At 41.1% G+C, this 14,103-nt stretch overlaps 1 long non-coding RNA gene across 1 annotated transcript; it reads right to left on the bottom strand.

Annotated features, from left to right (window-relative positions):
* Positions 1 to 7,926: 7,926 nt before the first annotated feature.
* LOC140846721 (uncharacterized) lies at positions 7,927 to 13,834 on the bottom strand. The gene is made up of 2 exons (XR_012126103.1): positions 13,440 to 13,834; positions 7,927 to 8,290 (listed from the first exon to the last, which is right to left on the bottom strand). It is a non-coding gene; the product is annotated as an uncharacterized lncRNA (long non-coding RNA).
* Positions 13,835 to 14,103: the final 269 nt, after the last annotated feature.

The raw sequence follows: 14,103 nt of genomic DNA, 5'->3' as shown, positions 1-14,103 counted from the left end.
ATAGTAAACATCACTATAGATTTAAGGGTTTATCCCTTTATACAAAACTTGTGAGCATTAGTTTGCAGATGAGTAAGGATTTGAGCAAAAGTGGAAAACAGAAGGAACACAAAAACTGAAATCTCTGAAATGTGTGTGTCCAAACCTGGATACTGGCTTTTTAACACTTGGATTTTTTTCCCTGCATTAGGCTCAGTGCCCACAGATAAAGCCGTTCATAAATATTGGTTCAATCATTTAAATTTATTTGTGAATTTTAAGGTTAAACAATCCAATTGTTAGCATTTTAATGAATGATACATGTAACATAAATATGTGAAGTATTACATATAGAAAATATGTAATTTCTGAATTCAATATCTTTTCTTGTAAAATTTTCCACAAAGGTATTGTGTAAAGGAAATTCTACATTTTGACCATATTCACATGATAATTTGTATCCCTAGTTAAATAAAGAGACACATTTTCCTGAAGCATTTTGGCCATGTGTCTCCTGCTGTAAGACCAGGTGGAGATTTGGGGAACAAATGACAGTGTCACCATTTAGCTACACAATATTACAAACTAATACACACTAAGTCTGCTCGTAACCTGCCTGTCTGCACTTTCCAAGTATCTGGAGACCTCTTGGAAGATACAGGAGAAGTAGGAGATATTTGTTCACTGACTTAAAAAAAATCTATAGAAATTAAAATTTTTTACTTAGGAAATGCTAAAAATGTAAAATAAACTTATTTTATACTTTGAATTGAATAATATACAGAGAGCTTGATTATTTAAAGTGACATTGAAATTTTTTACCCTCTGGGAGTTTGGAACACCAGTCTTTAATTTCACAAGCACTGTTAAACAACTATTAATTACCAGGTGCTTTCTAAGAATAAGAGAGATTCAATCCCTCATGGAGCCTATATTCTAGCAGGGGAGACAGGCATTAAACAATACTACAATCATGTGTTAACTTATAATTAGGTGGCTTCATGAAGGCAAACACAGGGGACTTATTAGAGGGGATAAGAGAACTGGACCTGGGGTGGTCAGGAGGTCAGGAAAACTGACCCTGAGGAAGCCATGTGTGAGCTCCCAACACTTTCAAAACGTGGTAACTCTCCTTTTAAGTGTCTTTTATGAGCTCCTCTTTCTCTGGCAGAGCCCTGAGTATCGGTGTTTCCCAGGGAGCTGGCCCAGCCCTCTGCCCATCTCACTCTGTGTTCTCACCCTTGCAGTTCTGCCTACCATCACGGTTTCCACCAGTGCTTTCTAGTTTATGAACACAAATTATATACATCAGGCCCCAACCCACTCCTCATCCTCTTCAAAGCTTTAAACATATCTTTGATTACTTTTTGCACATTTTCTGACTGAGTCAGATGCACCTCAAACTCAAGATATCTAAAACGATCTCATAACTTTTTGCCCAGATCTGACCTGTAATCTCTTTTCTCTGTCTTGTGAGGAGGGCCCCACCATCCGCCTGAGAGTTTTCCTTATCTTCTCTCTCTCCCTTCCAAATCCAAGTAATCACCAAGTGCTGATACATATATCTACTAAATCAAGCTCAAGTCAGTCCTTTTCTTTCCTTCCCTTCTATGACTGCCCTAATTCAAATGCTCTTCATCTCCATCCAATGCTATGGCAACTATCTTCTAACTGGTTTTCCTGATTCTAATCCTATCCCCCACCTCTGTTCTACTCAGGGTCAGGGAGCGATTCTATCTAAAATACCAGCTGTACCATATCCCCAACCCCAGCTTAAGTCCCTTTACTGTGTCACTATCATCTAAAGGACAACATCCAAGCTCCATCACTTTTAATAAACTGTCCATTCCTAGGTGGCTTTGGTACTCTCTCCTGTCTCATCTTTTGTCTCATACCTGATTTCCTCTAACAACACCAGACTGGCAGTTTTCCAACCATACCTGGCTCTGTCATGTCCCAGTGCCTTTACTTTTACTATTTCTTGTCCCTGATAGCCTCCCTTCAACGTGTCCTTGACTGGTAATCTCATAACCATCCTCTAAAATGCAGCTCAGAAGTTTCCTTCTCTAGGAACCGTTCCCTGAACCTCTCAATCAGGCCACATTAAATAGCCCCTCTAGTCTTTCTTATACCCTGTACATCTCTGCAAATTGCCTGATGATTAGTGTCTTAGTCTATTCAGGCTGTTGTAACAAAATTCCATAGACCGAGTGGCTTGTAAACAACAGAAAACTATTCCCTACAGTTCCAGAAGCTAGACCAGCCAATTCAGTGTCTGATGAGAAATCACTTCTAGACTGTTGTCTTCTTTTTGTGGCCTCACATGTAGTAGGAGCAAGGATCTCTCTGGGATTTCTTTTGTAAAGGCACTAATTCCACTCACGAAAACTCCACTCTTATGGAGTTTTCCACCCACGAAAACTCCTAAAATACCATAACTTTAGGGGTTAGGCTTTTAAAAATACGTATTTTGGAGAAACATAAACATTTAGTCAATAGCAATTAGGAATCAATCTTTTCTTATGTGCTATTATCTCACAGAGTTCATAGATGGTGTGCTTGGATTCTCAGAGCTTAGAATAGTGCTGGGTACACAGTAAGATCTTAATAAATATCTACTGAATAAATGAATATGTGCATACTAGGCATACTTGTCTACTGAGACTTATTATGAAGCTGGCTCATTTGCTAAAAATCTGCTGTGTTCAAAGTGTTCAACTGCTGAGTTCTAGGAAGAAGGTAGAATACTCAGGTGAATAAGACATAGCCTAAGCCCTGGAAGAACTCACAGTCAAGTGGCAAAGAACAGATATGTAAATAAAAATTATAGCATGATATGATAAGTGCTATAATAGAGGTATGCATAACTTACTAATACAACCAATTTATCCTGTACATTATTCTGTCATTCTAAATATACAGAAGATTGAGTTAAAGATAAATGCATTGAATAAATTATGGGAAACTCCAGACACCGTGTAGAAGATACAGATTAAAGAAATTGCACAGATTGATGTAGTCATGGCCACCAGCATGGACAACAGTTTTGCTTGGGAGAGATTATAACCCATTCTTAGGCCAGTCACAGAATGATGAGCTACAAAGAGCAGGGACTTAGCGTTAGTCTACTGCATGACCTTGGGCTGGTCAGCTGTCAGCCTCACTGGTGCGTTAGTCCCCTCATGAGTGATATGGGCTCAAGCATTCTGGAATGGTGATTGTCTTGCTTCCTACACTGCAGAAGCAATTGACCTGGGCTGGCCTCTGAGGAGATTAGAAGGAAACCCCAAGCCCACAGACACACACCCACGCTTACCATGGAGCCAACCGTGCTGGAGGTGCCAGAAGACTCTGCACGGTGATGGTGCAGGTAGCACGGCGGTGAGATGGAAATAGGGATGGGAGATCAGAATTCCTGAGGTGATGGTGAGAGAGCTGAGGGAGTGTGGTTGCATTATTGCACAAGGGAGAGGCCCTTCCAGCTGATGGTGTCAAACAAGCAACTAACTGAAAAATCTCAATCATGTTAACCTTCAAGACATGTAGGTAGGATTTCTCTGTAATCCTCTTTCCCTCTTAACCTTCACAGAGCCATTTTGAGGTGGCTTATTCCCTTTAAACCACATACATACCTCCACAGGTACATTTTGGTGCCCCTGGAGCCCTTATAGGCTCCCTTAACTGTGCCCATCCTATGGCAAATAGTCCCATTAATAAATTCCCACCTGAGTGGGCTACCTTTTCCTGATGGAACCATAACTGTAGTTCCATTCATCCAATCAGACTTTGAGATCCCCTAGAAGTGTCTGATATACATCTAGACCCTCAGCACTATTCATGGTAGCAGGTAGATTCTAGATGCTAATAAGGTGTGTTTGCATGGATCGGTATTGCAGCAGTTCTGGTATTACGGTATTCTTAATATCTCCTTGGGGGTTCTCTACCCCTTGGATTTACAGATCATTACCACCTTCATCACCCAGTGCTATTTGTATTTTCCTATGAACTTGGTTGCCTCTGAACCAATATCACCCACACTGTCTTCTAAAAGACCTCTCCCCAGTGAAAAGTAGGTGATTATGGAAATAATTAAATGTGTGTGTGAGGCCCAGTTGAAGCCAAGTGAGAGGAGTCTACGATCTTCCTTTTAATGAACTTTGCATCCCTAGAAGCCCTTGTTCATTTGCTGTACATGCAGCTAATAATTGAGTTAGAATGAAGTGTTTCACACATTGGGTTATTTATGCCACATATCTGAGCATTTGTTTTTCTCAGAGGTCACTGGGATTACTGTGCTTCTTAAAAACTAGGACATTCCTTAAAGACCCCCTTCTGAAGTCTCTTTTGGTGAGAACATATGTGTGTTTTTGGCCACCAAACCCAGCCAACTCGAGCCTATGAAAACTTTCCTGTCCCACTACTGTGCCTGTGGCATTGGGAAACCTGATTCAGATTTGCCTTACTCTTCAATCTTCAGTTTTGCTTGCACAGTGGGATGCAGTGTTCTGTGCCGATCTCAGTTTCACTCAGAGGAGCAGAGTTCTCTGTTGGTAGTTCTGAAGGTGCCCTTTGAATTGGGAGGCCTTAAAGAACTCTTCCTGTTTAGAAGCATGAGATTGACTCATATTGTTTTAAACATTTAGAGCAGAAAAGAAGCATTTGAGGTCAGTTAATTTAACCTGTTATTTTTCAGATGAGAAAATTAAAGCTCAGAGAGGGTAAAAGACCTGCCCCAAATCACACAGCTATTAATGGGGGAGCAATGAACACAACACAAAGCTCTTAACAATCAGGCCAGTGAGCTTTCACTGTTTTTTGAATTACTTTGTTCCTAAGTTCTAGAATTTTCAGATGAATTTCTCCCCCTTGTTTTGTGTGTCACTGGATCATGTGAGGTCTGATGAAATTATTAGAGAAATTGTCTAACTAGGAATGTCTTTTTAAGCTTCTGTACCAGATTTCACATGTTTTGCAAATACTGTTAACCAAAAATGTATTTGTTTTCTCACAAGAGAACTCAGATATTTCAGATAGATTTTTATATCCTGAATTAATGAGCAAGATAAGAAACATAATGCTGACCACCAGTATATTCCAGTTTCAATCTTTTGGAACTTGGGAAATTCACCACAAGAAGATCAGCAGTTAAGCTCTGAATATCTTATTTTAGCAACTGTATAGAAATATGTATGGATCATGTATACTTATATATATGAACTGTGTTTTGATTTGCTGAGTTTCTGTCTGATAATTATATCATTGGCTGAAGGGGGTGGGTGTTGAAGTCTGTAACAGTAATTATGGATTAGTCTGTTTCTTCTTTCAGCTCTGTGAGTTTTTGTTTCATGTATTTTAGTCTCTGTTGTTTGGTACATAGCATCTTTAGGATTGTATGTTATGTCTTCCTGGTGATTAATTCTTTTATCATTATGTGATGTTCCCCTTTGTAGAAAGTTTCTGTGCTCAGATAAAATCTACCTTACCTAATATTAATATATTGCTCTTCCTTTTTTAAATTAATGCTTATGTGGTACCTTTTCTTCAATCCTTCTAACACTCAATCTATATATTTTTGTAGAAATTAAAGTGAGTTTCTTATAAATAACATAGATGGTTATGGTTTGTTGTGGTTTTTTTAAACCCATTGTGCCAGTCTCTGTCTTTTAATTGGTGTATTTAGACCACTTACATTTAAAATAGTTGTTTCTCTATTAAGGCCTAAGTCTTCCATTTAATTATTTGTTTTCTTTGTGTTTATTCTGTTTCTGTTCTTCCTTTATTGCCTTTCTGTGTATCAATTGAACACTTTTTAGGATTCTATCTTGATTTAATTAAAGTGTTTTTGAGTGCATCTCTTTGTATAGCTTTCTTAGTTGTTGCTCCAAGTGTGACAATATACATATATGACTTTTTACAGTCTAGTAACATTAACATTTCACCACTTCAAATAAAGTGTGGACACTTTAATTCCATTTCAGTCCCTTTTCTACTCCCACTTTAAATGTCATTGTCTTGATCATTAGATAGTGTTACAACATTTGTTCTACTCATTAATATGATTTATAAAACTCACGAGAAGAGGTAGTTCACTGTATGCCCATATTTCTGCTCTCTACTTTGTTCTTTCATCCTTTCGAATGCTTTAAGTTTCCTTCTTTTATAATTGTCATTCAGTGTGAATTACTTTGTTTAGCCATTTTTTTAAGGGCAATTTGGCGAACAACAACATTCATTTAAGTTCTCCTTTATCTGAGAATGTGCCTATTTCTTTTTTGAGAATAGTTTAGTAAGATATAGAATTCACTGTTGACAATTCTTTTTTTCAGCACTTGGAAAATGTTGCGAAACTTCCTATTGACCTTCATTGTTTCAGAAATGTGTTTTTATTTGAATCATGTTCCCTTAGAGTTTATGTGACATTTTTTTTCTGATTGCTTTGAAGGCTTTCTCTTTAGTTTTTGGAAGTTTAATGATGATGTGCTGTGGCATGGATTTCTTTGGACTTATTGTATTTGATGACTCTTCAATTACTTAGATCTGTAGAATTTTCTTACAACAAATTGGAGAAATGTCCAACCATTACTTTTTTAAAAAAATCCTCTTTCAATTCAACTTTTTTTCTGCTCTCCTTCTAGGAATTCAATGATAGGAATTTTGGATATTTTGTTATTGTCCCACAGTTCTTTGAGGCTCTGTTCTTCTTTTTTTCAGCCCATTTTCTCTGTTTTACAAATTGAGTAAATTCTATTACTTTATTCTTTTATTCTATCCTCTGTTGTGTCCATTCCACGCCTGAGCCCATCTAATGAGATGTTTTTGTTAATATTTTCTATTTTTCATTTGTTTCAAGTGAACTTGTGGTTGTTCATTAAAGCATTTTTATAATAATTGCCTTAAAATATTTGACAGGTAATTCTAATACCTGATTTATGTCTGTGCTGGTGTCAATTGATGGTCTTTTCAGTCAAGTTGTGATTTTCCTGGTTCTTGGTATGACCAGTAGTTTTCATTTATATCCTAGACAGTTTGATCATTATCTTAAGAGTCTTTGAGTCCTATTTATATCTTTCATTTCAGCAACAATCACCCTGGTTAAGTTTAACACAAGGGTCCTGACGTGACTTTTGTATAGTTCCAAAGATAATTTAATTTCCTGAGTCTTTGTGCTACTACTTTGATCTGTTTTGTTTATTTGGTGCCGCTGGGATCCCACTATGACAACCAAAAAATATATCCAGACATTACCAAAAGGTGCCCTGTGCAGAAATCACTCCCAGTTTGGGACCATTGCTCTACACAAAGCAGAAGAAGGCAATGTCCCCAGTGCGAGGCAGGCCCTGAAAGCCTCAGGGAAGGCCTTTAGGGGCCCAGGCTGTGTTTGTGCGCTGACCCCCTTGGCCTGGCAGGAGGCAAAGGCTTCCGTGCTCCTTACTCGATCCGCCCATCCTTGTGCTCGGGGAGGACACTGGTAATCCTCCTACAGTGGCACAGGACATGATTTCCTGTATAACCCAGCTCAGAGACTAATCTAACTCTTGACAAACAAGTGGTCTTTATTAAGGAATTGCAGCTAACAAGTTTCAAGGTGAAATCCTCTCAGCATCACTAAGATACACATGCTTATTTATACATTCTGCTTTAAGATACACTGCTAAAGATTGTTGTCAGATACATCTCTTTTGCTTGTTAAAGGTTTTCTTCTTATTTCTACATTGCTGAAATGACATCATAAGACTTTTTGAAAGATTTTGCTTTTCTGCTAGGACATAGGGCAGTGTTTCATAAAAGTAAAGCTGTAATGTTTTTTAAAAAATCCCTTTAATGTGAGTGAATGTTGTAACCACAATGTTGTTCATGTAAAACCTTCATAAGATGGTATATCAATGACATCTAAATAATAATAAAAATAAATCTCTTTAACAAAAACATGAAATAAAACAAAAAGGAGCCGCTGCCAGACTGTTTATTGCAGAGTTGATTCATTTGGCCAAAAAGGTTGTTTCAGTTCATCATTTACTCAGCTACCCTCTGAGTGGAAATGCCATCCTCGTACTTAATGAAAATGAATGAATCTCACAGAATGCTTGTTTGCAAAATGGCTGAAGTTTAAGGTCAAATATGTTGGCCTCCTTGGCATTTTCTGCCTGCCAAGCAAGTCTGAATCATTACCTATTAATTATTCATCTGGAATTGCTTCACATTATCTCATTGGTTGAGGTGCTTCCAGGATCACTAAGCACTTTCCACCTTTCTTCTCTAGAACATTCATGACATTTTTGGTTGCTCAAAGTGATTCCAGCTTTTGTTGTACCTAAAATAAACCACACACCAGTACAGAATAGTCAGCATCTCCCTTTTACCTTTCAAAAAACGAGATTTCTTTGGAACTTGGCCTTCTCACGATAAGGATGTTCCATAGATTATGAGCTGCTGAAGACAGAAGTACAGCTGGTGACCAGCCAGTTAGAGGAAATGTCTCCTTCTGACCCTCTACAACCCTTTGTACACTTGTCTTCACAGATGTCAGAACTTTTGTCCATGACATTCTGCTTTTCCCCCTCCTCTGCCCCATCTTCTAAAATTCAAAGGGAGTTCTGTTAGAATGATTTGGGAAGGTCCTGCATGGGGCATAGATGAAGCAGAGCCACTTTTTTTCAAGGCTGTCCTCAAACCACAAGGCCTCTTTACCAATGAACTCACTTGAAGTGCTGGAGACCTGATATTTTTTTCTGTTTGGGCCAACAACGATTAGTTCACTGCAGGCCTAATGACCCCCTCGCCCACTATTGTAGCAACAAAGCAGTTTTCACTCAGTTTTTCGCTCTTGCGTGGCATTCGTGTGAACATCCCTGGTTCTATCAATCTGCAACAACTTTCAGAATGAGCACTGGCTCAGGAGCTAAGAAAGAATATACTAGCTTAGAAGCCTATGGGCTTAGTGGCCAAGTAGGAAGATCCAGGCCTCAGGTATGGAGCTAAGACTGCTCAAAGCTCTGCTATCTACCATTAGTCACATCACTGTGGGGACACTAAGAGTAAGGGGAAGACTGAGGAAATGTTTGCAAGCTGCTGGATGATGGGAACTGCTCTCAAATTGTTGTCTGCTGTTTTGATGGGGCTGCCTGCCTGCAGTTAAATCTTGTCTTCCTAAGAAATACGCACTCTAGAGTGAATTGAGATAAAACCTCTTCACAAGTGGCCACGATTATGGACTCCAAGATCAGCATGCCCTACTTCAAATCCTGGTTTTACTTCTTCACACCTTTGTGTCTGTGAGAAAGTTAATAAACCTCTCTGTATCTCAGTTTCCACTGTGTAATGGGGATAATTGGAGTGACAGCTCAGCTTACTGTGCAGGTTGGATGAGAGCATATGTGAAGTGCAAAGGATGCAGCCTATAAGGTAGTAAACGTTCAGTAAATTTTAGGATGGGAAGTTCTTGGGGAATATGTGCCCTCAGAGCCACCACCTCATCAGAAAGTGCATCTGCCCCAAAAAGTACCTCACCACTAGAAAGTATGTCTGCAGGAACAACTTTTGCAGTGTATCTTTGGTGAATGGCATGGTGGAGGCACACATTCTATCAGTAAGTTCTCCATTGCAAGCAGCCTACATTGTTTCCAGAAAGCATTGATGGGAAACATTTTCAAACATATTTCATGGTGTCTTAAGGTCAACATTAGCTGTTAAACTGAAGACAAGTTGACTTGGGGCTTTCCATTCAGACTCTAATGATCCAGAATTTCCCAATGTCCCCTGCTAAGTTTCTTAGGCATTGAAAAGAGCAACTGAAATTGAACTAAAGCCCCAGGTTTGAGTTATCATCACCTCTTTCTTTGAGAGAGGCAGAGAGAGAGAGAGTGTGTGTGTGCTGGGGTAAGTTCAGATGGGCAATGGTGGGTAGGAGGCAAAGCAAACTCTCAGGACTGAGTTGGTGTCTTTGTTTTGATTAAGGGGGATGATAAGTGATAATAAGAAGTATCTTTTGTTAGCAGAGAAAAATGTGGAAAAATTCAAGTGTCATCAACTATTTACCAAATTTTGAAGCATCAGAAAACTGATTTTGAATGCATAGCCCAAATATTGTCTCATTAGAAGCATTTTCTCCTAAAGAAATCAGATAGTACGTGTGTCCTTAGAGGTAGATATACGTGGCTCTAGTGGCCCACAGAGAGGCCTGGGAATCCTGGTCTGTGTGTTTGAGAAGTAGAGAAACAGCCTCAGTACTGCAGAGATGATTGAAAGGGAAGAAGTTTCTTGGGCCCCCAGCTTCTCTCCCTTCCACCCACCATCCATCCCCAGCTGGAAGCACAGCAGAAAGACAATAGGAAGTTCATAGTAGAGGAAGTCCCGGCACCCAGGCCCTGAGCCCCAGAGGGGGTGCTCTGTGAGCCGCTCCGGAGCCCCCACTGAACAGACCAGAACAGAACATTTCAGCGTCTCAGCCTGGACAGGTTCCATGGACTGAACACGTGTATCCTCTCCAACTTCACACACTGAAACACTAATCCTCAAGTTTGATGTCATTTGGACAGGGGGCCTCTGGGACATAATTAGGTCATGAGGGTGGAGCCCTTGTGATGGGATTAGCACCCTTGTAAGGAGACAGGAGAGAGTTTGCACCCTCTGCTTTCGGCCACGTGAGGACACAGGGAGAAGACAGCCGCCTGTAAGAACATGGGCTCTCACCAGACACGGGGCTGCAGGACCCTTGGTCTTGGGCTTCCAGCCTCCAGAACTGTGCAGAATATGTTTCTACTGTTTAGGCGACCCAGGCTGTGGTACTTTTGTTGCAGCAGCCTGAACTGTCTAAGGAAATGGGTATACCCACTCCATCATCCTGGCCTTTCTTTAGGTGGGGAGACGCTTGTTGACAATGTGAGACAAAAAGATGGGGGACTCTTTTGGACTGGTGTGGACTGAACCTGAGTGAAGGGGGGAGCCAAGAGCTCCTCCAGTTGCCCAAGAAAAGGAGTAAGATAAGGAAGGAGATGGAACTTATCCTTTCAAAAGCTGAAACTATAATAATTAGGCATTGGCCATTTAAAATTATTGCCACGTATTATTTTCATTAATTTGTTGCTGCAACCATATCATTCATATAAATAACAATAAATGCTAATGTTTATCAAGCACATCAATGGCGCAGGCATGTACAGAGCTCTTTACATATATCCTCTCATTCTTTTCACCTGCAATCCTCTAAAGCGAGACTTACTGTGCCATTTGACAAATGAGGAAGCCACATCTGAGGAGCTGAGCGGCCGAACAGCCTGTCCAAGGGCACGATAACAACAGATGAACTGGGACGTGAAGCCATAGCTCCCTGACCCCGAATCAGGATATATAGGGACTTAGTGTGCTGTCCTCGCAACTATTCTATAAGTCTAAAATCATTACAAAAGAAAAAGGCTATTTAAAAAAAAAACATTATCTAAATTGCTCTACTATGCTACCTTTCCAAATAACTTAGCAGGGTTTTGTTTTGTTTACCTGCTGAATATCCTGAAAGTTTACAAAATACTGCATTCTGTTTTCACCTGGGGATCCTTCCAGCATGTATACTCCCCAAGAACTGTCTGGTACTTCTTCATGTAAAGCATTTAGAATAGAGCTTGCCACCCGGAGAGCCCCCAATAAATGTTAGTTGTCATCATCACCATCATCATTACCTTCACAAATGATGGTTTGTCACAGTGTAAGAATACTCCCCCCGCCCTAGACTAAATGACTCAAGAGTAGAGACCGTAGCAGGTGTGCAATAAAATTTTATAAAACACACGCATCTCCCACTCAATTAGATCCTTCAGCAATGAATCTTCAAACCGACAGGCACTTGGTTCCTGTTTCTATTTCTGACATGCCTTTGCCCTGAAGGAAGCGAGATGTTGCTAAAACACTGTCATCTCCATGGCTTCTGGCCACTTTGTGAGAGGAGAAGTCCCGTGGCTCCATCCAACTGATGCTTGGGATAGGAATGCGATCAACTGAAAGCCACTCGTTCCAAAGGTGACTTTCCTCAGCCACATCCTCCTTCAGCTCTAACGCAACTACAGATCCAGCTCTCCTCTCTGCTGCATTGTTCTTCCAGGGAAAAAGCTACAAATGGGAAGAACAAAATCAATGTGGCCACAGTTTGAAAGGGGTCAGATCATCTTTTCTTCCTGTCCTATTCAATGTTTCTTATGCCAAGTCCCTGTTTCCACCAAATGCCTGTTTATAAACTCCTGGGATCTAGGAAGATCGAGAGCATAGTTTCAGAAGCTTGATGCATCAGGAAATACGGCTCTGAAAAATAAACATTTTCACTGTGGCCTTGCTGAGCTAGCATACTCTGTGTTCTCTGAGAGAGGAGGTCCCACCGCACGAGTTTGCCCAACCAACTGGCGATTTCTGACTAGGGTACTGTTTTAAAAGATGCTCATTCTACATAATTGTAGGAAATACACTCAAACTCAGCACTATCCAGCAGAACCCACAGATTTTTATTTCTGTGCTGTCCAAGAAGGTAGAGTGGGGAAGGGCGATCACCAGAGCAACCTCAGTACTGGGTAAAACAATCTTGACTGTATTACATGGTGGCCACTGCTCAGAAGCATAATTGCAGAATTGCTAAGAATGGGAATCAGAGAGAGGGCTTGTGGTGGGGAAGTAGATGCGTGCAGATGCAATCCCAGGTTTCTGTCTATGAAGCTACACACTTGTCATTGGTTTCCCTTTTCCCTCTCAAAGAGGCTTGTTTTAATTTATCTGTTTTCAGAAAGTTAAACAATCCTTTGGAAATTACACCTTTGCATTCTTATCCCTCCAAATAATTATTTGTAAACTCATGTCTCATTAACAACTGTGCCTTTTCTGCCCCCTCAAAAGCCAATTGTTTAAAATGGAGATCTTGGTTCACAGTTAACAATGAAACTTAGATCAGGTATAAATCATGGCTCCAAGCCAGCTCTATTCCTGGGGCACCGGAAGAACAGTAGCATCAAGGACAGACATCCGACCCGGACCCTGAGATTTCACACTAGAACTGGAATTGAGCAGACAGCAGGCAACAACTTCCTGGCACACAGAGCAGGTGTTCAGACACCCAAGTTGCAGTTCTGAGACGCTACACAAATGCCGCTCCATGGCCCATCACCCTCCCGGCACCCTCGGCACCTGTTCATCCTCACACAGCGATGAGCCTCATATGCCAATTCTAACGTGTGTGGAACTCATCCTCCAGGGCTGGAGTCACTCAAGAAGAGAAATGGCAGAGCCTCGAGACCAAGCCCGGCTTCCCGCGCACAGGAGATATCCGGGCCCAGAGCTCGGCCCGGCCGCGACCTGCTCCGTCTGTCATGTGCGAATAAGCAGCCTCCTGGCCCCCTCGCCTGCCCTTGCGACCACCTCTCCATGCAAGCCAGCCAAGCTGGGACATCTGTGACCTGAGGGCCGTTTTCCTTAAGATTTGGGCTCACCGCTTGCTTTCGGCAGCATAGCTGTCTTCCTGAACAGTCACCGCAACTGGGGGTGATGAGGAGGCAAGGTCTCCCTCTCAGACTGGTGGTAACTCAGTTTGTTGACTGAAAAGTAACACGAGAGGCAGCTCTGCCCTGGAGAGCCTCAGAGGCTGGCGACGAAATGCTGTCAAAGGTGAGCAGGCAGCATACCTATCTGATGAATGGTGACAGTCCTGACTGCCAGGAAGTGTGGGCGTGGTTGCTGGAAAAGACACTTCTTTTTTTTTTTCTGTGAGTAGGAGTTCAGAGGCAACTCCCTCCAGAGCTGGCATGGTCCTGCTGGAGTAGGGATGTGCAAGAACAGGGTGACAGAGAGCAGAGTGTGTGGCGGTGTGTGTGTGTGCAAACGTAACGGGTTTCCATCAATGAAGCTGAGAACTGATTTTCCTTTTCTGAAAAAAAATAGCTCTACTGAGGTATAAATGATTGCAAAGAATGGCACATATTTAATGCATACAATTTGGTGAGTTTGGACACATGCAAACACCTGTGATACCATCTCCTCAATTAAGGTAAGAGACATCCGACACCTCCCAAAGTTTCCTGGTGTCCCTTAGGCTTTTTTGTTGCTGTTTTGTTTTCTATTGGAAACACACTTGGCATGAAATTACCCTCTGAACAG

The sequence above is a fragment of the Manis javanica genome, chromosome 16 (assembly GCF_040802235.1).
Source record: "Manis javanica isolate MJ-LG chromosome 16, MJ_LKY, whole genome shotgun sequence".
Lineage (NCBI taxonomy): Eukaryota > Metazoa > Chordata > Mammalia > Pholidota > Manidae > Manis > Manis javanica.
Note: the sequence above shows the minus strand (reverse complement) of the source record. Positions and strands in the feature narration are given on the sequence as shown.